Genomic DNA, 25,740 nt, shown 5'->3' on the forward strand with positions numbered 1-25,740 from the left:
GGTAGGGGCTGGATCGAAAATACTTCGACTTTTTAAGGAAATGTTCCCTCTTTGAGAACCCATATTTCCCCTCGAGAGGCACCTCCACAGCTACAAAAATTTCTGAGTGGCTTTCAACTCGAAATAAATGTCTTCACTGGATATAGACAAAATCCAACCACATTTTCTTTTGCGATCCACCCCATTAAAAATCTGTTTTCAGTTATTGGCAAAACTTTTTGAAAAATATCCCAGAAAACAACACAAATTAGTTAAAAATCTCGCAGATATACCTATATCTCTATTCATAGTAAACAAAATTAAAATACAGTGAGCTATCTTTTTTTTTCTTTTTTTTTGAAAAACTGAGGGAGTTCTCACCTGTTTTTGGTAATATCAATTGGAATAAGCAGAGTCTGAAACTCCCATAGCTAAAATTTCAGCTGCATAAATTGATTTTTTGAAAATTCAATATTTATCTATTGACCATGTTTAGGTGTGCTTAAAAAAAGTGAATACTCTCCTAGTTACTTATGTGTATTTAGGAACAATAAAAGAAATGAGTCATGAAACTAGGTAAGGTTACAAGTATCATTAATTGAATTTTAGTACAAAAAAAAGGACGTCAAGTACCATTTTTAAGCAAAAAAGCACCTTAAAATTACCGATTTCGGCGATTTCTAATACTTAATATGAAGAGTGATATTCCAAAACTCGCTTTGTCCATTTTTGTCAAAGTTGGGTTTTCAGTGGTACCTGGTAGATGAAGTATTAACTCACATTCCTACATCATCAACCTACCAAAATGAGGTGTTAAACGCACCTAAATAGCCAATTCACTAAAAATTAAAAAAAAAATAATGTTCCAAAACGCGCTTTGTCCATTGTTATTGAAATTTTTTTCAGCAGTATTTAGTGGATGAAATGTAGGTATACCTACACTCCTACATCATAAATCCACCCAAATAAAGTGCTAAACTCGCCTAAAAAGCCAATTTACCCGTTTAAAGGGAAACTGTTTTTCCTCTCTCCTGAAAAGTTGTGAAAATGGACAAAGCGAGTTTTGGAATATCACTCTTCATATGGACATTTTCACAGCTTAGGCAACCACTCATGGTAGACCCATCAAAAATGAAAAACATCGCCACAATTTTTCACTTTTTTTACAATTTTTTTATGAATAATAAATTTTTTTCTTTCAGGGAAATCATGAAAATTAAGGACTCAAAAATGACTTTCTGAAAAAAAAGAACATTTTCAGGACTAAAATTGAAAATAAGGACAAAGTCATCGTAAAAATTACCAGTTTTAATGTCAGCTGAATATATCAACTCTGCTGAACCAAAATTCACACTTTTTTTAGCCATTCTGAAGCCTCCGGTGCAATTTTCAATTTCTCCAGGATTTTACAATTTTTCCAAAAGGCGTGGAAATAAACGTGTAGAGTTAAAAATCGAGTTGTGGCTTATTCTCGACCTGTTTCAAGAGTTACTCCACATTTGAGCCTATTTCCAGATTGTCTTTAAAAATATGTTAGCCAAAAAAAAACACACACCAGAGGTGTCTGCTTGAAAATCAGCTCAAATGTGGATAAATCTGTTGAATAGATCGAGCAGTAGTCACAACTCGATTTTTAGATGCTAAAATTGATTTCAACTCCTTCTGGAGAAACATGGTTGGCGAAAATTGATGTTATCACATTCTCACGAAATATTGAGTAGGTATCCCTGTGTCATGTCGTTTAGATTATTGTACATAATATTTTACCTAGATAGCACCAGCGCATATTTTAATATAATAATGTAGTACATATTATTAAAGAATCCAACAAAGCTGATATTGAATATGCTCGTGCTCGTGTTAATTCGAAATGTGAGATTTTGTACTGCGTCAATGTCGTAAAATGTACTTTTAGCCCCCCCCCCCCCAAAAAAAAAAGAAATCAATTCTTCAAAGGGAAATTTGAAATTTGAAAAATCTACTGGAGGCTCCAGGAATTTTCAAAAAGTCGCTGGAGACTCCAAAACAACTTGAAATCCACCTGTCGTCGACTTCGTAACGTAATTGAAATTAGTTCGCAGAATAAATTTCGGCTTTCCATCCCCATTTGATGAAATTTTGTGGGAATTTCGAGTTTCAAAAATCTGCTGGAGGCTCCAGAACTGCTCAAAACGGTTTAAAACGGCTTCCAATCGATTTGGCATGTCGAAAATAGGGCTTATCCCAAATTTCAGATTTCTTGGTCAATTTGGTAAAATTTTGATTTTTGCCCCATTTTTGGCGTAAATTTGATTTCTAAAAATTCGCCAAAATAAATCGAAAAAGGCACTTTAGCACTTGAAATTTTGACAGGTGATAAATTTTTGCCTGATCTTTCGAACTATCTATACTGGGTTTGAAAAATTTCGTGCAAGTCATACGTTGGAACGCAAAATCTGCGATTTCAGCTGACCTGTCAATCAAAATGACCACCATTTTGTAAGTATGGCCGGGGGGGGGGAGTGCAATAGATCCTTATGCGGGCTCCTCGACGAAATATGTAGAAGATTTTTTTGATATTTTTCTCTATGAAGGTACATATATCAAATTTCAAGATTACCATTTCATTCAAACGAACGAGAAAATGTTCAAAAAAATTTCAAGCAACATGTAACAAGGTTCGTACAGTTCATTGAAATCCAGAGTCAAGAAATTTTTGTGATTTTATGGACAACTTCCTTGGATTGAAAAAAATTCGATGCAATGACCTGCAAAATTTTATCCTTTCTTCCTTACTCAAGATTTTGTAAAACTATTTCATTGTTTTTGAACAATATTTTTCAGAAAATTTGAAAAAAGCCAAGTTACCCAAGCGAAGCAAGGGCAAAAGAAAACTTGGCAATTTCGGATGAATTGGACATCTTTTTTACAACTTCAACAACCAAGTGCTGAATTCGCCAACAGAAATTGAATTTCAAAAAGTGGCTTCTAAAATACTCAGTGAAAAAGATACAAAATTCATTTAGAATGGCAAATTTTCCCATAATTTTCTCACATTTTGCGTCGTAATAGTAAAAGAAAATTCAATTTTTAAAAAAGCATCTGTAACAAACTGATTTTGATCCCATTCTTAGCGAGTTCTTGAAATTGTTTTGAATAATTCACAGGATCAGGAAAATGGTAACAGGGAAGACATTTTTTTTTTTTTTTTTTTTTTTTTTTTGGAAGTTTCTACACTGTTTTCGCGCTTTTGTGCCTTTTTTGTGACGGCAGACACCCTGATAGTAATATCGCAGAAAATTGAATAAATTTTGTAATTTATTGAAAATTTGCCTCGATCATTTGAAATTTTGATTTGAGAGGTTCCCAACATGCTCTTTCCATAAACTTCGTTTTCTTTCAAATCGAAGACAAACACCTCCTAATGCTATCCACAATCCACGTGAACATTTACCTACACATTGAAACACTTCACGCAGCGAAAATAACCATCATAGGTCGTGGCCAGGTCATTTCACTTCTGTAATCCGCGACAATAACGCGAATTAAACCAAAAACATGGAGCAAGGTCTGGTTTAAAACACCAACCGACCAAATATTTCCACTTTCAAACCCGCACATAATTACACGCTCAGCAATGCTGGCAAATATTTGCGTATACTTTCAACTCATCCTATCCCATCGTATCGTAGTATAACTACATTTAAGCAGCTGCAAAATCACGCCTTCACCGACGACGACGACCGCAGCAGCTAACTACACAGCGACATTTAATCGTATATTAATAAGGCTAGACGCTTCTTCATCATAATATTCAGCCACGACGCCAACAGTAGTACATCTCGCTTTGCAAATCGTAAAACCTGCCATCAGCCGCAACACGCGTTCAAAACGTAATTTACATTGTTTTTGAATTAACATCATCGCGTACAGCTCCTATGCAGCTCAACTGTGACTACAATTACAGTCTGGTAGGATACCACGACGACGACGACGTCGACGTCGATTCTCCCATGGCTCGAATGAATATTCAAATTATTATATTGCACTATGCGAATATAACACCGAGAGACCGAGATGGATACAGCAGGATTTCGCAGCACAGACGTAGACTGATAAATTATTTAGATTTTCCGCGGAGACACGACATAACACTTACGAAAAAAAAACTTTTTTATTTAATTTTCTTCGACGAGTATCTCTCGTAGATGCCAGGGCACGTCACTCCTTCATCTCTGTTCTGTGAGATTGAAATACTCGTAATTAAAACGTTGATGATTTATCATGAGTACGAACCTCTAGCTAGCTAGAGGTACCGAGTTCTCTAACAGGTTAAACAAAAAATTTTAATTGTTGTTTTCCACTAAATATAATAAATAATTTAACCTCCCTCTCTTCCCCTCCCTCATCCTACACCTGACTTTCTCCGCAGTTCACGAAGTAGGTATAAAGTAAACTAAACCATATACTCATCGTATTCTGAAAAGGCAAGGTAGGTGACTAGGTGCTATATAAGTAAGGCGACGCGAGCAACGCACAACGCGTATAACGCTCATAAATCATCTAAATATTCTCATCCTCAACTTTTACCCTTTAACTTTCGCAAAGTTAATTACAGTTGTGAAAGATAAATTTCGAATTAAAGAGTTAAAGGCCGAGGCCGAGACTGTAACCTCCGCCATTTCGTAGCTACGACCTACCCTCTCGGTGCTCGTATCTGTTGATTATAGTACAATGGCTGCTCTGCCATGCCACGTACCACCAGTATCTAACTTACTCGTATGTTAGGTAAGTATATATATTTAGTAAAGTACACTAACGTCTGTGTTCTTTTTGGCCTTGTGTAGATTATATGTATTGAAGTAACATGGAAGCAGGTTAGGTCGACGAGTTTTGCTTTTTTCCTCTATAGTTCGAAAAGTTCAAAAAAGCTATTGAAAGTGAGTTGAATGACATTTCGAGAGAACACACCCACACAAAAAAAGTGAAAATCTTGAAATTGGCCCTTAGAGGCTTTCGAACTCCTTGTCTCATATTCACAATTCACTTTTCTGATTGATTCTCAATACCGAAATTACCATTAGAATTAAAGGGTATTCCTGTGTGAAATTGGTAAAATGCCTCTGTCGTCGGATTTTTGAAATTTGGATGAAACATTGTTGGGTGCCTTTAAAAAAAATATTGAAACCAAAAAAATTTAACCCACCCCACTTCCTTGACCAACCAAAATACAGGGTGATTCAGATATGACCTAAACAATTAAAACCACGTATTCTACTCACGAATAGGAGTAAAAAATGTTGTGTACGCCATGGACCAAAACCTCTTCATTTCGGGGTTATTGACCTTTAAAGGGGGCCAGCTGTTTTCTTAAAATTGGCCATTTCGGCGCCTCTATTGAAAATTTTTGAGGGGGGCGGTGGTGGAAAAAGTGAAGTGAGATCTCAGAAATGTAGAGTATCATTCTTTTCTGTTTTGGTCCATAACTGGGTGTTTTGAAGTCAGAAATATGTTTTCTTACACGAAAAACAATCAAAACTTGAAGTTGAATTAAATTTATTTTTCAAATTTTATTAATTAATGCGGTAGTAGGTACATACTTCTCATTCAACACTCTTAAAGTATATTTTCTCTTTTTTGGTCCACTGGATGCTGAATTATCAAATTTTTCAATTTTGACAAACTCTCAAATTTTTGTGAACTAATGACTTTAAAAGGTTTCCTGGACTCGATTTTCAATTTCAAATACTTGAAAAAAAACAACATGCTATTCGTCCTCAATAAAACATGATTTATCTCAACCAATATGCTCACTTTGGCAACATCGCAAAATTTGTCACAGTAAATTACACAAAAGAAATTGCTGGTTGACAAATGATTGCACTTCAAATCAAAGTAAAAGAGCATAACAGAAGGAACACTTTTTGATAACACTCTGATTTTAGCTATGTAACAATGCGTAACACATAGGCAAAATTTAAATGCAGTGTTACCATATTTTACACAACTTTAATTGCAAATATCTCATTAAGGGTTGGTTTTTCAAAATTTTTGCAAATGAATTTTTTTCTTAATTTGACGAGTAGAATAAAATTTATGTGGTTTTAATTTTTCAGGTCTTATCTGAATCACACTGTATGTTAGACTAGGATATGCCTTGAAACAACTACCAACATACACGAATACAACCCTTTACCGTAAATAATATACTTAAAGGTAATAATAGATGTGGTGAGGGTTTCAAAACCCTGCTCACAGAAGATTTTTGGAAAGCGTAGTCCAAGAGCTGTGGAGAGCTGAGAAAGTCTATGAGCAAACACCATGCTGCCAATTGTAAGCTGTAAGTTAACCAAATTGAAAATTTCAAAACACATGCTAATTACAGCACATTTTGCCTAAAAATTCAAAAATTGAAAGAGTAAGAAGTGTAAACGCTTAATTGAGTTTAAAATGAGAGAGAAACAACAAAGAAATGTGATCGTTGAAATAAATGAACTCATTTTGTTTATTTTTGGAATTGTTCATTTGCAGAAATCTGAAAAAATTAATACTGAAATACAGATTTTGAAATAATTTTTGTATCGGTTTTTGGTATTTGTACCAATTTTGAAAATCTAATCGGTATTTTGTAAATTGGTTTTTCATTTGTCAACTTATTGGTATTGGTTTGCAAGTTTTTCAATTTTTTTCAAAAATTAGGTGGTTTTGCCAGTATTGATTTTTTGGTATTGGTATCGTTCCGCAACCCTGAGAGTAACAACAACTTTGGAACAGGGCTGGATCAACACATATTATTAATTATTACAAATTACAATTAAGTAAGTTAAGATTAAGTTGACTAGTTGTGTTATGTTACAGGTATATAGTGATAAGGAACCTCCGGGTAAGTTATTGCACCCCCATATTCCACAATAAACTAGCCCCACCCACGAGACGTTGGGACTGGGGAACCCGCAAAAAAAAAGGCCTGGTCAAGGTGGGATTTGGCTAACTAGCCTAATTAGCAACTTGACCTTGTCACAGTTCTACAATGACAAGAGTTGTGAATTGACACGTTAAAAGGTACTGTGAGTTTAAGTTAGAGAATTAAGTGTTTATTTGGTGTAATGTTTAATGTTGATTGTTGATTATTACCACCTAATATAATGTGTTGAAAGTGTACATATGTACACTGACACACCTTTCTTTATTTTGATAATCTGTTATTTGTTGTTTCTCTCTCTGCGAGCCCATCGCCCGGGTTAGTAATTGATTCAGATCAGTTTAGGGAAACAGGTCATCTGTCAATTACTCTAGGTGTGAATCCCCATTGTGATTGATAGTTGATGTTACAATATAATAAACAACCAAAAAGATACCTACTTATGATCTCATTGGCCATAAATAATATTTTATCAAATATATTGAGTAATTGCAGGATACGCAACTAATTTCATAAGGGCATGTCACCACTTTGCATCCTACCTTAAGAACATAGGAATACCAAATTGGACATGAATTACAGACAAGCCATCAGCTATTAGCTGATTGCAAAAGAGTTTTTGCTTTTTGTTGTTTTTTTTTCAATTTTTTTTTGTAAATTTGATTACAGATAAGATACAGATAGCCAAAACTGCAAATAGTAAGAAATCAGAATAATGGATTTGCAAAAATGCTGAAAGAAAGCTGAATAAATAACGCTTTTGGCAAGCTTTTAGCTTTGAAAACCCCCAAACTTCCTCAGCTCCTCGGCTTTCAGGTTTTATGATTCAGCTTTCAGTTAGCTTATTTCCATCCCTGGCTTTGAACTATATTTAAAATAAATAATAAAAACATAATATTATAGGTAATTAATTAGGTAATCAATCTACTAAAATCTTTCATCTAGCAATGTTAAACATTATTCACAGATTGGTCCTTCCAAAATACTGTTCATTGATTGGCTACAAATTGAAAAACTTATGATAGACTTCAGCAATTTCCTGAAACCATGGATGCATTCTGGCAATGACAGGGTTCATCCTGATAGTGAAACTGCACTGGTAAATGACGATGTTGACGACTAGTAGAATTTTTATATGTTATTCACTGGGGATAAGATCAAGCATGCACGTTGCTATCACCACTAGGGTGGTCCACTGGTCCTTAACTACATGGCAAAAAAAAAGTGAGATTTTTTCCGCTCCCACCCCCTAAAGTGGTGACCTCGGGTGAGAAAATAATTCCCTATTTTTTATTTTTTCTATTTTCGAAAAATTTGGGCTGCGGTGGGCCCCTCAATTTTCAAAAATTTGAAAAAAACCTAAGTAATTCAAAGAAAAATTTTTAAAATCTTAAAATTTCGAGTTCCATCGTCTCTAAAAGGTCCTTTTTGAGCAAAATAGACTCTCATGACGATTTTAGCCCCTTCCTATGAAAACCAAGCTGACCCCACCAGAAAATCTAGAATACAAACAACCAATTTTAGGACATCTCACGTCATGATATACGAATTTCAGTTATTCTGGGGGGTCAGCTTGGTTTTCATGGGAGGGGGCTAAAATCACCATGAGAGGATTTTTTACTCAAAAAGGACCTTCTAGAAATGATAGAACTCGAAATTTTGAAATTTCAAAAATTTTTCTTTGAATTAGGTTTTTTTCAAATTTTTGAAAATTGAGGGGCCCACCGCAGCCCGAATTTTTCGAAAATGGAAAAAATAAAAAATAGGGAATTATTTTCTCACCCGAGGTCACCACTTAAGGGGGTGGAAGCGGAAAAATCCCAACTTCAAAAATAAGGACCACCCTAATCACCACACATAAGGAAATTGTACAACTTCACTTCAATTGAGGAGGATAGTCCACCAAAGATCCATGCTTCACCGTTGCAGTTGACAAAAGAACACTTTTAAGAGCAAGGATAAAAAATTTTTGAATTCACCCAAACATTGAGGAGTTGCAGGATACAACTAATTTCATTGGGGCACGTCACTACTTTACATCCCACCTTAAGAACCTTGGGATTGCAAATTGGGATGAATTATGTAGTCGATGAAAATTTCAAAAACTTTTTCAACAGCTGGATGAATTCTGGGACGAAAGAAAACTCTATAGTAAGTAATTTTTTTTCAAAGTGATAATGGAGAATGGACGAGCACAGGCAATTTTGCCGTTTCCAGTTGCAACAGACACTATAAATGGGATAATGTATTGGCAGCAAAGACCAGAACTTTCTTTCAAGAATACTATGCTGATTTGTCAGATTTTAAGCAGTTTAGCCTGAGATGCAGATATTCTAAGTTTGATGAACCTGTTGAAACATAAATCATTGGATTTTGCAATGCTTCAATCGCAGCCCACACTGCAGTTGTTTATTTGAGGCCAGAAGGCCGGTCAGGCAACATTGATTGTCAATTTGTTATTTCTAAAACTAAAGCTGCCTGTAGTAGCACATTTGTAGTTACAATAATTCCAGAGTTAGAACTACAAGCAGCATAATTGTCTCTGGTTGATTGTTTGTGTATTCAGCCAACTCAAAGTAAGTATCACCAGTTTATGCATTATCAAATTCAACCGGTGTGTTGGCATGATTGAAAAGTGACATATCCAGATGGTCAACATTTGTACAGAATTGTGTGAAGAAAATTACTAAAATCATGTCACCATAAGTAAATAGATGATCTGAATAAAAATGCATAAACAAATTGTCGAATTGTAAGTAATCAATAATACCGGTTTTTCTCTTTGTTAAAAATCAAGATACCAACGAGGGTACTTTCTTCAATTTCAGAAATTTGCCAATTTAAAATACACTTCGAAAGTTCAAAATGTTGTTGAAAATTGTACAATGGCATGGTCTTTCAGTACAACCAAATTTTATCTCAATGATGCTGAAGGTAATCCTTCTCATGAAATTCGCTTTTTTATGCCTTCCACCTTCTAGGGTTGTCGAATTTTATAAGAAAATAATTTCCTGTTTTTTAATTTTCCCAAAATTAAAAAAAAAAAGTAACCCTGCTAAGATTTACCAAGTTTGAAAACATTTTAAAAAGTTCAATGAAAAAATTCTGATGGACTGGAAATTGCCCAAGCAAAAGCGGAGATATTACTACATAAAGAGGAGCAATTTGAAAATAAAATATTAAAATTCCCCACATTAATTTGTAAACTAACAATTTTCGAATTGTAAGTAACCAATGATACAGGTTTTTCTTTTTGTTCAAAATCAAGATACCGATCAGGGTACTTTTTTCAATTTTAGAAATTCACCAAAAATTAAAAAATTCACTTTGACAGCTCAAAATATCGTTGAAAATTATTGTATGATGGCAGTCTCTTTCAGTGAACCAAATGTTATCTCAGTGATGCTGAAGTTGATCCTTCTCATGAAGTTTATTCTCCAAGTTTAAAAACATTTTAAAAAGTTCAATGTAAAAATTCTAATGGACTCAACATTGGTCAAGCAAAAGCGGAGATAGCTATCCGAATTCATTGAAGTACCTAAGTAATTTCTAAACTAACGCATCCGATTAGGCCAGAACTGCTGCTAACGGCAACGTCGCATTTTTGCGATCATCAGGCTCAAAAAACACATTATTGTTGTTATGGTGAAATGTACGTTTTTGAGGTTCCTTTTTTATTAATATCTTTTTATGGGGTATATTGTGTAAAAGTCTTCTTCAGCATAGTTGAAAGAAAATTAATCATTCTATCGAATGAGAATGATATAAATAGGAAAAATTTATACTTACAGCAATTGTTGGGGGATTTCTACTATCATAATTATTGTAGCAATTAAGTATGTATTTTCATTTACATAAATTAGGCATCATGCAAAGTCTTAAAATAATTATATACGCGAGAACATAAAAAATGCTACCTTTTGAAAATTATGAGTGTTAAGTCACTTATTATAGCACATACCTATTTGAAATAATTGAATTCAAATTTTCAATGAAAGATGTTCTCAAGAATGTGACAGATAACTTGAAACTTGTACTGACTTATAACGTTCAAAATGTAGCGTTTTTTATGCTCTTTCCAACAATACACAGTTTTTTATAATTTATATGAAAATAATCGCTACATCCCCAGCAATCATTTTACACATGTTCCCTATTATGAATATTAAATTGATTAAAATGAAACAATGAGTACATCAGTCGATTATGAATTTTATTCTCTTCCGATCTTCTTGTTACAGAATTTTCATAGTATCACTGTTGAAAGAAGTTATTGACGAAAAACTGCTTTAAAAAGCAACAGGTCCATTTCAGTGCATGGTAGGTTGGGCTCGATTCCACTACTATCATGAAAACAACAAGCCATCTTCGCTGATTGCAAGATGGTTTTTGCATTTGCTATCACCATTCACCATATTGGTTGATTGATGGTTGCATTAGTTACCAAGTTTGCTTTCAAATAAGTGAACTTGAAGCTGATTTTTCATTTCTTGATCTTGTTTATATGTATGTACTTTATAAAGTAGAATGTACAAAACCTAGACCTACTACTTTTATTAAAATTAAATTGAGAACATTCAACTAAATAAAATCATTCATACCTACTTATTTGTACATGAATAAAAAAAAAATAAAAAAAAAATTCCAAAACAGTCTTGATTTTGGTTTTTATAAACTGTACTTGCTGATTACCCTTATGTTGAAATTGCTTTGGCATAAGCCTGCCTGCCAAGCCTAAATAATGATATCCCAATGCGATACCTAGAAGACAGCTAGAGAGCAGCCTGAGAAATCAGGTAAGTTTGTTTTTCTCTCACGAGTTCCAGAAGTCATATAAAAGTTGGAATCCACATGCTAAATTGAATGAATAGGTATAAGGTGCACCGGGGCAAGTCTGAATGATTTTTCACAATTTCAACTTTGACCAGCTGTTACTCCCCTTCTAATGAACCAATATGGATCAAATTTATTATGTAGGTTCCCATAAGGGTTCTTAACCTATGGCGAAAATTTGAGCGCGATTGACACAGTAGCTTTCGCTCAGTGGAATAAAATATAAACTGTTCTGACTTTCCCCAATTGGGGGAAGTTAGAACAGGCTAAACTTTGCAGAGGCGTAGATCACAAACGGAGCGTCCTAGAAAAATTGCACGGGAACAAAATTGTAGAGAATTTAATTCTCTTTGAGATCACTCTCATCAGATTTTCACTAGGACGCACGGTTCGTCCGCTATATGCGAAAAACTAAGAAATAGAAAGTCTGTATTTTAGACCAGATTCAAAACAAGTTCAAAACAACAACAAAATACAATTGAACCAAACACATCTAAAATGAAACTGAATAGCGAAAATTTTTATGCCGTGATGAAGTAGGGGTAGTACCCTCAAGTCACCTTTAGTGGCACTTCGCCAGATATAAATCTCTAGGCGCTAGAGCAAGTTTTCTAACTTACCCCAAATTCCAACTTCCACCGGTGCACCTTATAGGTAACCCACAATTTTTTTCCAAACATTTCTCCACTGTTCCACCCCCACCTGGAATGAGAATGAATGCGCCAGAAGCAATGCAGCACTACTAAAACTAATGTACAGTGGAGAGTAAGCCAGGAAATCAGGTAAGTTTGTTTTTCTCTCACGAGTTCCCGAAGTCATATGAAAGTAGGAATCCACATGCTAAATTGAATGAATATGAATCAATCTAAGCAAAGGGTTGAAGTCCAAGAGCAGAATGAACTAAACCACAATTTGATAGAGTGAAATTAGTAATAACTGGGATGGAGGGAAATTCTTATAATTCCTATTTACGTAGTTGAGTCAATAATTATTCCTTAGGGAAGGAATAATTACTCGTACCTTGCCATGGATAGCTCAGATAATAGGAGAGGTTTCAATAACTACCATCTACTCTTCACATTAATCATCCTAAAGTACCAACTCAATACACACATTCGACATAAGTGTTAGTTATGTGATTTATTGATATTAAAGAACAATCAGAAAGTATACTTTAAGGGTTAATCAAGTATAAAATAGATACAAGCTCTGGCTTCTACCTTACAACTCGCATTAATTACTAGAATAATAATTTTAACAATAATGATAAGTGCAAGCTTATTAATTGTTAGTTTAGCGATGGAGTAATTACTTACTCATAACACTGTACGCTTTTTCTGCCTCTTTTGAGGGTGTTCCCAACAATGTAGTCAATGTCAACAAAAATGTATTACACAAAGTACCTATTCGATGAGACATATTCTCCAATGGCCAGCAGGATTGGAGAATATGCAATGTATCGCGATAATTAAACATAATTAGAATAAAAACCATGTTGTCAGCACAAGTTATCCACTTGATAAAGTGGGCTAAGACAGGAAAGAGGGGCGGAGTGGAAAGGCGCTGCTGTCTATACATCTATAAGTTGACAGAGAACCAGCTATCGCGAGTAGCTGAAAGTAAGTAAAGCTGCTGGTCAGAGATCTGATGCACCAGCCTTCGAGCTACGAGCCACGGATCTATAAATAGAGTTCTCACATCAGCATACTTTCAGTATTGGTAGGGATATAAATTAGTTTAACCATCACTAAGGCGATGAAGGTATATTTCCCAGGGATGTTCCTTTACACGTAAAATAACTTTTTTTACATTTACACAAAAAACGTGTAAATTTACACTTTTTGTGTAAACTTACGCCAAATATGTGTAAAATAATTCAACCAATCAGAAATTAGGAATAAATGTTGATAACAGTGATAATGTGAAGATTGTGAACGAATTTAAGAACATTTTGAGTTATTAACACTCTATAAATGAGTATAAAATAAAGTTAAACTAATTAAAAACCTGGTAAATTTGTCCGGAGTCCGCATTATCACATTATATAGGCCTATCCCTATCTAAAATCAAAGAAGATGACAATTTTTTATTCTAGTTCAGACTCAGACAAGGTTTAGACTTAGCATAATGCATGCATAGCATTATCATTTATCATTATCATTTATTCAAGATTCTAAGATTCATAACACTAATAATAATGTATACAACATTTGATTTTTCGATTTTTCATGTTTTTTCACATTTTTTTTGGCAAAAGTGTAAATTTACACTGTGTAAAAAAAAGGGAGTTTTTTTACACGTGTAAATTTACGTAATTTTACGTGTAAAATAAAGGTAAATTTACATGTGTAAATTTACGGAACATCCCTGATATTTCCTCATATCATATTTTTTTTAAAACATTTCTCCCAATCCCCCCACCTGAAATACATCCGTAAGAAGGGAGTGTAGCACTTACATAAACAGCGGAGACCAACTAGGAAATCAGGTAAGTTTGTTTTTCTCTCATGAGTTCCAGAAGTCGTTTAAAAGTAGGAATCCACATGCTGAATTGAATGAATGTGAATCAATCTAAGCAAAGGACCGAAGTCCAAAAGCAGAATGAACTATAACCCACAATTTTCTTCAGCATCACACGTCATTCTCAACTTTAAAGCGTATTATCCACGTTCAAAGCTATTAGAGAGGGGGACAGAGAGCGTTCAGAGGGGTCGGTTTGAAAAAATTAATTTATATTTGAATTCAGCGCTTTCGAATAACCAACAATCGCGTGATGACGTCCCTTATTATATGTACGTATTATTTGAAATCATTTGTTCAAATTTGATCAAGATACTAGGTGGTAAGCTTTTGCTCCCTTTAAGGATGTCCAAACCCTGTTTTGAAAATCAGTTTGCTAAAGAAAAAGTAGACAATTATTCAGTACTGTAATTCTTAATCCAATTTCTTAAGGGCTGCTTCAATTTTTTATAATTACCTACTGAGAATGAAAAATTGAGCTTTTTTTTATCTTGAAAGTTTAAATTCGATTTTTTAAAACTTTGATCTCGGTTTTTAATTTGTTTAAATTTTGTTGGAAGTTCCGCAAAAATATTTTCTTCTGGACCATAAAGTCTGGAAATATGTATGAGCCTTCATAGTTAAATCGTGAACGGCGATTAAATTTCATTTTTACCCTTCCCCCTACATCAGTCAAACGACAACCTGAACCCAATATTTACGGCAAACTGATATGCAATTTTATTAACACGAATGATGATTATAAATGAATGCACAAAATTTGCAGGCAATACCTTATGTACCTACGTATAGGCAAATAAGCAAGAAGAAAATATTTTTAGCTCATAAAGCTTTCACAGTGGGGAATTATTCGGAGTTGTTTCATAGACAATTCCCTAGAGTTGCTAGTTCCTCTTCTTCTACCCCTCGTTATTTTTCATCAACGGTAAGAAAAAAAACTTGTGTATGGAAAACGCTGATGACTGATTAAATTTTTTACACTCAACGATAATTTTGCAATTTTTCTAAAAATTTTGAATTTATTCCCACCTAAAGCCATTTTTTTCCCGCAGACTTCTTGAAAAAATCGAAAAATCCCCCTTCGCCACCTTTCATCAAAAAATAGCTCCAAACCAGCCCAATATTTTGGGGAATAGTCTACCACCGTATCACTTTCGCTTACACAAATATATATTTAATAAAAATATCATTCTTCGTCGAGTTTCAGCCGCATAGGTTTTTTCTGCCCAAGTTTTCAGTTTTCTCTCTGCCCTACATACTTAAAAACATGTTTGAATAAAGTTGAATTTCATTTCGCTTTCTCTAGAGGTTCCCCTTGGCTCTTGTTTTGCTCGCTGTACGAGTAGGTACTTTTACTACAGTTTGTATATACCTTTCACTATTCCTCAAGGGTTCACGAGGGAGAACAGTTTACTTAACATTGATTGGCCCCATTGAAACCGATATGTACTTATTGGTTTTTTCCCTTTGCTGAACCTCTGAAATTTGCTCTTGTTGTTATTATTATTATTCGTGCTGGTGTTTTTTCTACTTATTATTCTTGCGTATGTGTACCTTACTTACTTCTCAACGCATATATTTTCTGTAGTATAATCGAAAAAAATAATGTATTATTTCAACGTGTATTTTATTTCGGCAATTTCAATCAAGTTTTCTAATGTATTTTCAAGAGTTACGAGCGTCTGACGTGAAAACCCAGAACCCAGAGGAGAATTTATTCCTATATATGTGAGATCGACTCTGGGACCGTGAAAAAGAAAAACGAATTTGATTTAAATTTATTCGTTTAAGACACGCGAAGGCTGCAAAAACTAGGTCATCGTATCAATTTTTTTATCCTAACTGGATAAGCCTGTGCAGGTTACTGAATCTTTATACGATTGGCGAAATTTCTCGCGACGAAAAATATACCTCCTTATACGTACGTAATACGTATGGGTGTCTTACTTATACACTTCTTATTCACGGTTTAAATTTGATAAATAGCTGCTTTCGATCTTTATATCCTATACGATATACCTTGGATTTTTTTTTCAAAAAAGAAAAAAGTGAAAATGAAAAACTCGTTTAACTTTATACGATTTATATACGAAAAACCCACTCAGTGCTGTCAAAACCTTCGACGTCGAACCTAACAAACCGTGTGTATAAAAATTTTCCACCAGAGGGGTAAAGGGAGGGAGAAATCTATTTGGCAAATATCTGCGTTTAATAATGTTATGGAAAATTGGTAAACTTTTACGACAACAAAAGGCTCATTTTACAAGATTCTCAATTCCATCGAGTTGGAAAAAAAATTATTCTTGTATAAATTTTTCATCTGTCTTACTTTCTTTCTTTTCGAAACACAGATCGTCATTTTATATAAGGATGAGAGGACTCGTGAACCATTCGGACTGTATTTTCCAAATTATATTTTTTTGGCTTTAATAAAAACACACATTAAACGAATCTATATGCTCGTTACGTAACAGAGTCCAAAAAACACTCGAAACCGTTTTAAAAAAGTATCGAAAAAATATTAAGCGGAAGAAGAGGAGAAAAAAAAACGAGATGAAAATCGTAAAAAGAAAGTTGAATTTTTATCGTTACGAGTTTCTCTATATTTTGGCAATTCTTTTAGGTCGAGTTTTCTTCTAATGTTTGGATTTTTTTTTTCAAACTAGCACCGCTTTTTTTCGTCTTTTTAGAGCTCGAACTCGGTTCGAGTTTTAGTTAAAAGTCAACGATTTGCGATTAAATAGAAACATTTTCCATTAATTTTCTCGCTATATACCTTGTGCAAATACAGATAGGTAAGCGAAGCATCGATTAGACAATTTTTTTCTGCAATCATTTCAGTCAAAAGTCGAGTTCTAGGTTAAGTTTGTAATTGAAGAAATCAACCCAACGTAGCAGAAATTGTTTCGGAAGAGCTGAGATCGAAAAAGTACACGATAAACGAGATAATAATATTATTGTTTTCGAAAAGTTTACGATAAATATACGAGTAAAATTAAACGCGATACGAGCACAACGATGAGGCGAACGTTTATGTGTAAAAAATCACACAGTACACGATGCCATCGATACTTACTAACGCTTCTGCATTAATTCATTTCGATATACTATTTTGAAAGTGTAAATACTCGTATAATGTATCTGCGGGAATGAGCTTATCGGCATTTACTATCTTTTATGGTTATAATGCATGAAATTGGCGAGGCGGAGGTAAAACTACCCTTTCTGCTGCTCGTGCCTTGTCGATAGATTTTAAATCGATTATTTAGTATAGGTTGCTAATGGTTAGAGATTGAAATTCTAGATAATTTTCAAGTAAGTTTAAAATAGGTATCTACGTGATAGGAAAAGATTTGCTAAAAGAATTAAAAAATTCATCTCAGAGCATCTAACTCGTGGGTTAATTAGATAAGAGAAAAGGTGAGAAGAAAACTCTCTTCTGCCTCATTCAAAGACATAATTTGAGTGTTCGCGACTCAAATTGAATCGTTTATACTTGGTTGACCTGAACAATCAGATTGTGATATTTGGAAAGAAAATGAACTCGAGTGATCCCTCATTTTTGATATTGGAAATTTTCCTGAATCATCTTCAGAATAAGATTAAGTTGATTTTCAAAAGCTAAGTCAGATGCAAACAGAAGCAAAAAGTCAAGTTGAAAAAAATTTGCTGTAAAAATGTCATCAGTAGGAAATCTTTTCGATCCTTTTTCTCAATTTTTTCATTGGAGCTGCAAAAGAAAAAAAATAATACTTTTTGGAACGAAAAATTGCAATTCCTTTTTTCAACAAGTCCGACAACTCAAAAGGAAATTTTTCTATTTACATCTCAATAAAATTGAAATGAAATGAGTAAAATAATTTCAGGATTTCGATTTTGACCGAATTTTAGCTTGAAATTTGAGGAAAATTGGCTTGAGAAACAAAAAGTGATAGAATTTTTCAACAGGAAAAATTTTCGTTTCAGAAGATTTCTGAAGTGGAATTAATTTCAAATTAACCGTGTATTAAAGTTCCAGCAGGTAATTTCTCAATTTTTTCAAAATCCTTGCGTTTTTTTACTCATACAAAATTTTATTTTACTCGACGCAGAAATTTTTTCAAATTTAAAGACAATAAAAATTTTGTCAATTCGTTAATTCTTGTAAAATGACAATTTTCAATCTTTTTTTTTAAGAATTTTAATTCATAATAAAATTTGATCAAAATTGAAAACTCCAGCGTCATTTTTACTTTTTATTCCAATTTTGTTATGACCAAAAAATTTATCCTTAACCTTATGAGTCATCGAACTTATTGAAAAAAGGAAATTAAATTTCATGATATGAACCATCAAATTTTTCCTTTATAATCCTTGAAAAAAATTGAGAAAAACAATCAAAAAAATTTCAGTCTAAGAAAATTTTACAGCAAGTTTCTATGCCAAGTTGGGTTTTTGTTTCTATCCGCATTTGTAAATTTAATTTAATTTTTTTTCTTACTTATATGTACCTACTAGCTTACTTAGTTCTGTAATAATACAATCTAATTTGTAATGCTACTGTACGAAAATTAATTGTTGTGGTGTCTGTGCATGGCACGGGCACCCTATAAATAAATAAATAAATATGTAAATAAATAAAAAAAATGCTGGTCTTACTGCAAAATCGGAAATTCTACTCGGATAAAATTCCTAATTTTGCTTTTTCTTTGGAACTTCTGCGCGTGTAGTTTTTACGATCACGCGGTATAAATTAATTTTCAATTACACAATTCTGAGGTACAATTTCACGCTGAATAACTTGGTTCTCTTCGATTTCCGCCATTTGTCCATATTTTTGGAGAAAAACGTAAAAAAACGTGGTTTTTTGAGAGTCTTTTGAGCTTTTGAGCTTGACCCACCACTTCAAATGGCCGGAGGATGACTTCTATAGAAAGTAAACCTAAAGATACATATTTGACGAAAAAATCGTTTTGGTATGTTTTTTCGTTCCGGAGTAATGTCGATTTAAAGTTTTCTTTTGTCCGCCCTTCTCCCCCCATGCGATGAAAAATTCTGAAAAAATTCAGGGAGATACCCCCATGTACCCTCTAACTATATTCGTTTACAGAATAAATTTATCTTGATTACGCGCTGATACAGAATTTTCCCCCCGAAAAACGCGTTTTTCGGCCCCCGTGGCTGAGGGGGATGGGGTGCGGAGCGGGCTATGGGCCCAAAATTATTTTTGGGGGGTACTAAACATACCCTGTGAGTTTCATCAAAATCTGTGATGAGCAGGACTGCCCTGACCGCCTATACGTGGTCTTAACGTAATTTCTCCTCAACGTAGTTTTATGATCTTGCCGACCTTAGGCAAGATTATGCGAATCTTACTGTAGGGGCGCGCTCAAGGCTATCGTGTGACAATTCTGTCGAAGCAGAGGTTCAGCTCCAGCTTCGTGTTGCTAGAAAAATCAGTCTTTCGAGTAAGTACTTAGTCCGTGGTAGTTTCTCTTAAGCCTCTAACCAGCTAAATAGGTGACCAGGGAGCCCTGCCTAGGCTCTCTGGAAACCACACATTCGTTGTACCCATCCGTAGATGGTAATTTTTGTACTTATAACGTGTCTCGTCGTTAATTTCCTGCGTACAGACATGGTAGTATTTTAAATAACGCGATCTTTGTTAATTTCCCGTGTAAGATCGTGGTACTTTTTAGTCACTGGCCAGATTTATCCGGAAATCTGAGCCTTTGTCTCTACAAAAATGGAACTCCGACCCAGACCTGCCGAAGCGACTATTATTGGGGTCACCAGGGAGAGGCAGGCAATGTGAACATCCAAAACAGAAGTGTACTCAGACCAACCTAGGCAATCGTGTATCCTTTTATTCAGGGTTACGTGCACCCTTAATTTATCTAATTACGTTAATATTATATCTTACGTAATTGTATCAATTGGTAGATGACGATGTGTTAATCATCTATCAATTGATCTATTTTACCTTAGAAGCTGTTTTATTTTGCTTTTATGTGTACTTTAATTTATCCCCCTAAACCAATCTTCCGAGCCTAGCTCGCGTGTGTTGTAATCTTGCCGCCTAATCTTGGCCGGTTAGGCTGACGCCATCGAATCTCATGGCAACACAGAATAGTTTACATTTTGACCCTTTGTAAATTATTTGGTATAATATGCTCATCTATGTATATATTTCTTGATTAAAATAATTGTACATAAATGCTCCTTGTGTTATCATTTCGTAATCTAAAAGGTAACAAAAGGATTGTTCTAAGTGAATAGTGTAGTTTGATTGACTAAAGTCTCTCCATCTTGAGCTAAGCAGGCGTCTAAGAAATATTTCCTCGCTCAACGAATATTTCTTAGAATTAGCCTAACACAAAATTATAGGTATTTCTCTCATACTCACAAGGGAGGTGCCCCAGGTGACATGCACCGATTTAAATCATTCTTGCACCATCGGATAGAGGACATTGAACATAGTCTACCACAGAATTTTTAGCTGCTGAAGTTGATATTTCGATTTTTTCAGAGCAATTTTTCGATTTTCACATAGCAATTTTGAAAAATTGGCCAAAAGTAGTCGGCGGAGGTCGCATACCAAAACCTCCCATATTATTTGGGCATTTCAATACTTATGATAAGACTAGCCCACGGTGAAATTTTCAGCTGCTGAAGTTAATATTTGAGCCCTCCAGGGCGATTTTTTGATTTTCACATTGCAATTTTGAAAAATTGGCCAAAAGTAGTCGGCGGAGGTCGCATACTGAAACCTTCAATATTATTTGGGCATTTCAATACATATGATGAGACTAGCCCATGGTAAAATTTTCAGCTGCTGAAGTTGATATTTGAGCCCTCCAGGGCGATTTTTTTATTTTCACATTGCAATTTTGAAAAATTGGCCAAAAGTAGTCAGTGGAGGTCGCATACCGAAACCTCCCATATTATTTGGGCATTTCAATACTTATGATAAGACTAGCTCACTGTGAAATTTGCAGCTGCTGAAGTTGATATTTGACTCTTCCAGGGCGATTTCTTGATTTTCACATTGCAATTTGGAAAAATTGGCCAAAAATAGTCGGCGGAGGTCGCATACCGAAACCTCCCATATTATTTGGGCATTTCAATACTTATGATAAGACTAGCCCACCGTGAAATTTTCAGCTGCTGAAGTTGATATTTGACCCTTCCAGGGTGATTTTTCAATTGCTATGTGAAAATCGAAAAATTGCTCTGAAAAATCGAAATATCAACTTCAGCAGCTGAAAATTTTGTGGTAGACTATGTTCGATGTCCTCTATCCAATAGTGCAAGAATCATTAAAATCGGTGCATGTCACCTGGGGCACCTCCCTTGTCAGTCATTATCATTCCCACTCTTTATCGCAGTCTCTCTCACTCTCACTATTACAAATCCAAGGTTAAGGGCATTTTGCCTATCTTATCCGGGGGTACCCTTTTATAAACAAAAATAATTTTTGAAGAATATTTTCATATAGGTAAGTAATAAAGACTGTATAAAAACAATTTGAAAACTCGCAAATTATAACCAACTTCTACGATTGACAACTTGAAATTCCTGAATTACGTAAGTAAGTTTTTCATTTTACCTATTTACCAAATTTGATAGTTCTGTCGAAAAATCGACTTCAAGTGGCTGCACTGACGATCCACTTGAAATTTACCAAATTCAGAGGTGGTAAATTACGTGGTAATTACCCGTAATTTCGCCCCCTCGATTTCAGAAGGATAGTGACCTCTTTGGAAGGGTGACTCACCCTCTGAGTTGGTCAACTAATAAAATGGCCACCAAAAATCCTCTTTGGCAATGACTCAGACCCCCACAATAAACTTCTATTCCTCTTAGCTAAAACTCTGCCATTTGCCCTTTGCATCTTAAGCTAATAACATAACAGTGTGTTCATTTTTCAATTTGACCTTTTCTTCAAAGTTCAAATTATTCTAAATTTCCTCAAAATATGCCGGAAACTACTGGAGACTCTGCCATGGACCAGGAATCGCCGATTAAATCAACAGTGAGTTATTTATTTGTATATTTCAGTGAAAATGTTAGACTTTACCAGTAGTGCACATGGTGCACCCAAATTTACACGAGGTCTTTTCCGGCTCCCTGGGTTAAGATCCCCCTTCTGGATATTTAGAAATTGCTTTAGGACCCTAAAAACGCTTCCACTAAATTCCTCTGCCTTTTTTAGTCTAAATTACACTCACTTAGTTTCAATGAAACTAATTGGGCCCTGTGTTCTTTTTCTGCCTGCCTCCCCTTTAGGTTCCGGACGACGAAGTAATTGATCCTGATCATTACTCAATTTATATAGAAGAAAATTATTATTTAGAAGAGTTACCTTATTATTTATTTGAACCGGAAGATTTATTTGAACCAGAAGATTTATTATTTAAAAGCAGGCAGAAGCTATATCGTTTAAAACTACAGGTAATTTACTTGGTAATTTCTAGATTATTGTGCTCGTTTCGGGAATCGAATTCCCCTTACTTAAATTAGTCAAAATTTCCCACAAGTTCGACGCAAATTGAATCGTTTTTGCTTAGTCGACCTGAACAATCAGATTGTGATATTTTGAAGGAAAATGAACTCGAGTGCTCTCTCATTTTGGAAATTGGCAATTTTCTTGAATCATGTCCAAAAGATCATGTTGATTTCCAAAGCCAAGTACAGATACAGAAGGAAACAGAAAGTCAAGTTGAAAGTAATTTATTGAGAAAATTTCATCAGTGGGAAATTTTTTCGATCGCTTTTCTCAATTTTTTTATTGGAGCTGCAAAAAAAATTGATGTAGGTACTTCAAAATGAACAATTTCAATTCTTTATTTCAACAAGTTTGACAGCTCACAAGGATAACTTTTATTTAAATCTGAATAAAATAGAAATAAAATTGAGTAAAATAACTCTTGGGTTTTGATTTTAACCAAACTTCAGGTTGAAATTTGAGTAAAATTGGTTTGAGAATAAACACTGATGCTGTTTCTAATATGCAACATTAGAATGACTATCTACTGGATTGGTATTTTTGGTAATTTCAGTTTAAATTTTCGATCCCACCGTGTATTAAAATTCGAGTAGGTAAATTCTCATTTTTTTCAAAATTTTTCCGTTTTTTACTCGCACAAAATTTCATTTTATTCAACGCAGAATTTGTTTAAAATTTAAAGACATGAAAATTTTGGTAATTTGATCAAAATTGAAAACTCCAGCGTTATTTTCACCCTATATTTTATTCAAATTTTGTTGTGATGCAAAAATTTATCCTTTTGAGTCGTCGAACTTTTTGAAAAAAGGGACTGAAATTTCGTGTTCTGAACCATCAAATTTTTCCTTTGCAGATCTTTTTAAAAAAATTGAAGAAAACAATCAAAGAAAATTTCAGTCGATGAAATTTTACACCAAGTGCCCGTACCAACTTAGGTTTTTGTTTCCATCTGCATTTGTTTTGGCTTAGGAAATCAACATAATCCTTTGGAGAAAATTGAAGGAAACCCTCAATTTCCAATGAGTGACCATTCGAATTTAATTTTTTTTTTCAAATATCACAATCTGATGGCTCAGTCCAACTTCTCTCATGAAAATTCTCGAAATTCATAAGGTGAACTTACATCAGAAACGTTAAAGAGTTGAAATAGAGAATGTTTTCAATCCTGGAATTTTATTGGGGGGGGGGGGTTAACTACAGTTTCAAAATTCAAGATGTGAAAATATCGTTCTTGTAGGAGAAGTGGTATGTGATGGAAAGACAGATATTATAGCCAAATAGCTTTTTACCACCTCATTATTATTTTAATCTGTCGTGAAAAATATACATGTTGGCAACACTGCTGAACAACCGGTGGCAATCAAAATTTAGGAAAAACTCGCGTAATTTCCAACATTATTGACTATTTAAAATTCCTCAATTATGTAAGTAAGTTTTTCATTTTATTTTCCAAGTAATCAAGAATGGGTGTGGGATGTTCTGGACCTGATAATATCACTTTAAAAAAGCGTAATTTTATTCTTTTTTGTTCATTCAGGTACGAAAGTATGCCGAATTCTTATACACGACCTGATGGGGCAAAGTCTCGTGATACAATGTCCAAAGCATTGAACGAATATTCAAATCTGAGTGGAAACCGGCCATGATGTCCAACACAAACCACCCTCGTGGGAGGTTCTGGGCAAATTATAGAATTGTTAAACAATTCATACTCGTAGCTGCGTGAATATGAATGCAAAATTCATTTTGAATATATGGCAGATACTACTTAAATCAAAATGTAGGGGAAAATCAGATCTACAAATTCTATAAATATTTAACTCTCTGCAGTGCGATGGGTTTTTGTAAATGAAAGAAAAGAAAATTTTGTCCCTACATTGTTCTAAAACTATAGGCAAGTTCATTATTTTGAATTATTAGTACATTCGGCATTGCATGCATTAGAATACATATCTAAATGATGAAAACGATGACTGGGATCCAAATTCTATTGCATTGGCAAACTCTGTGCTGAAAGTTTTATTAGAGCAAAAATTAGTTCATTTTTTGCATTTCTACAAAATGATATTTTCAGAACAAATGTACTACTTATGACTTTCTACAGAAATATGTAAAAAGTTGCAAAAGAAATCTTTCCAGTATGAGAAATGAAAATTTGATTAAAACTTGTGTAAACAGATCAATGAACTTTTTCATCGTATCAATAATGCCATGGAAATGAAAAGTGAAGATGTTCATGAGTATCAAGTACTCTTACACAAAAGTGGCGAATTTGAGAAGAATCAGCTACTAAATTTTAGATTCGATTGTAACACAAATGGACTCCCCCCCCCCAAGTTTAGCAACAGTCGATGGGTGCAGGGAGACGACTTTTCTACACATGAGAAGTTCCCAGCTCAGGATCCGATTATTCAGACTGTTGAAACTTTCCAAGATCAAAACGGAAAGCAAAGTGTTGTTAATATCATTAGCTTATGAGGAAAAATCATAGTAAGTAAATCAAAAAATTCATCAAGATCAGGGAAATAAGTCAGAACCAAAAAATATTGTTTCAAGAAGAAAAATGGTTCTAAGAAACATTAATATAAGTAGGTAGTAGGGTGGGTACAGTAATTTGAAAAAATTCTGCCAAAAAAAATACTCCCACCAAACAATAAGTATTTTTGAACCAGGCAAATGGGAATTAAAAGGGTACTTCAAAACATACTCCACAAGTAAAAATTCTAGGCTTTGAAATTCATTTTCAATTTTCAGCGAATTTTTAAAAATTCAAATTTGGTTTATTTTTTATGAAAAAAAATCGAAGATCAAAAATGAACTATAGAAGGCTGAAATTTAGTGAATATCCTTCTATTTTCAATGTTCTGAGTCAATTGGTGAAGATTTATAGCCGGTTTGGAGCCTCCATAGGGCTTTCAGATTCTCCACTTTCTCGAAAACATGGCATAATAGGGTTAGAATGAAATTCAGTACCTAATAATTCAGATTTACTGTCTTTATTGTCACCCTTTTGATCGAC

General features: G+C 34.2%; 1 protein-coding gene across 2 annotated transcripts in view; it reads right to left on the bottom strand.

Moving 5' to 3' along the window:
• The window catches only part of LOC135841264 (nephrin-like), a 1,354,679-nt gene that overhangs the window by 217,859 nt on the left and 1,111,080 nt on the right, over positions 1-25,740 (bottom strand). The window lies entirely within an intron of this gene.

This window comes from Planococcus citri, chromosome 3, assembly GCF_950023065.1.
Source record: "Planococcus citri chromosome 3, ihPlaCitr1.1, whole genome shotgun sequence".
NCBI lineage: Eukaryota > Metazoa > Arthropoda > Insecta > Hemiptera > Pseudococcidae > Planococcus > Planococcus citri.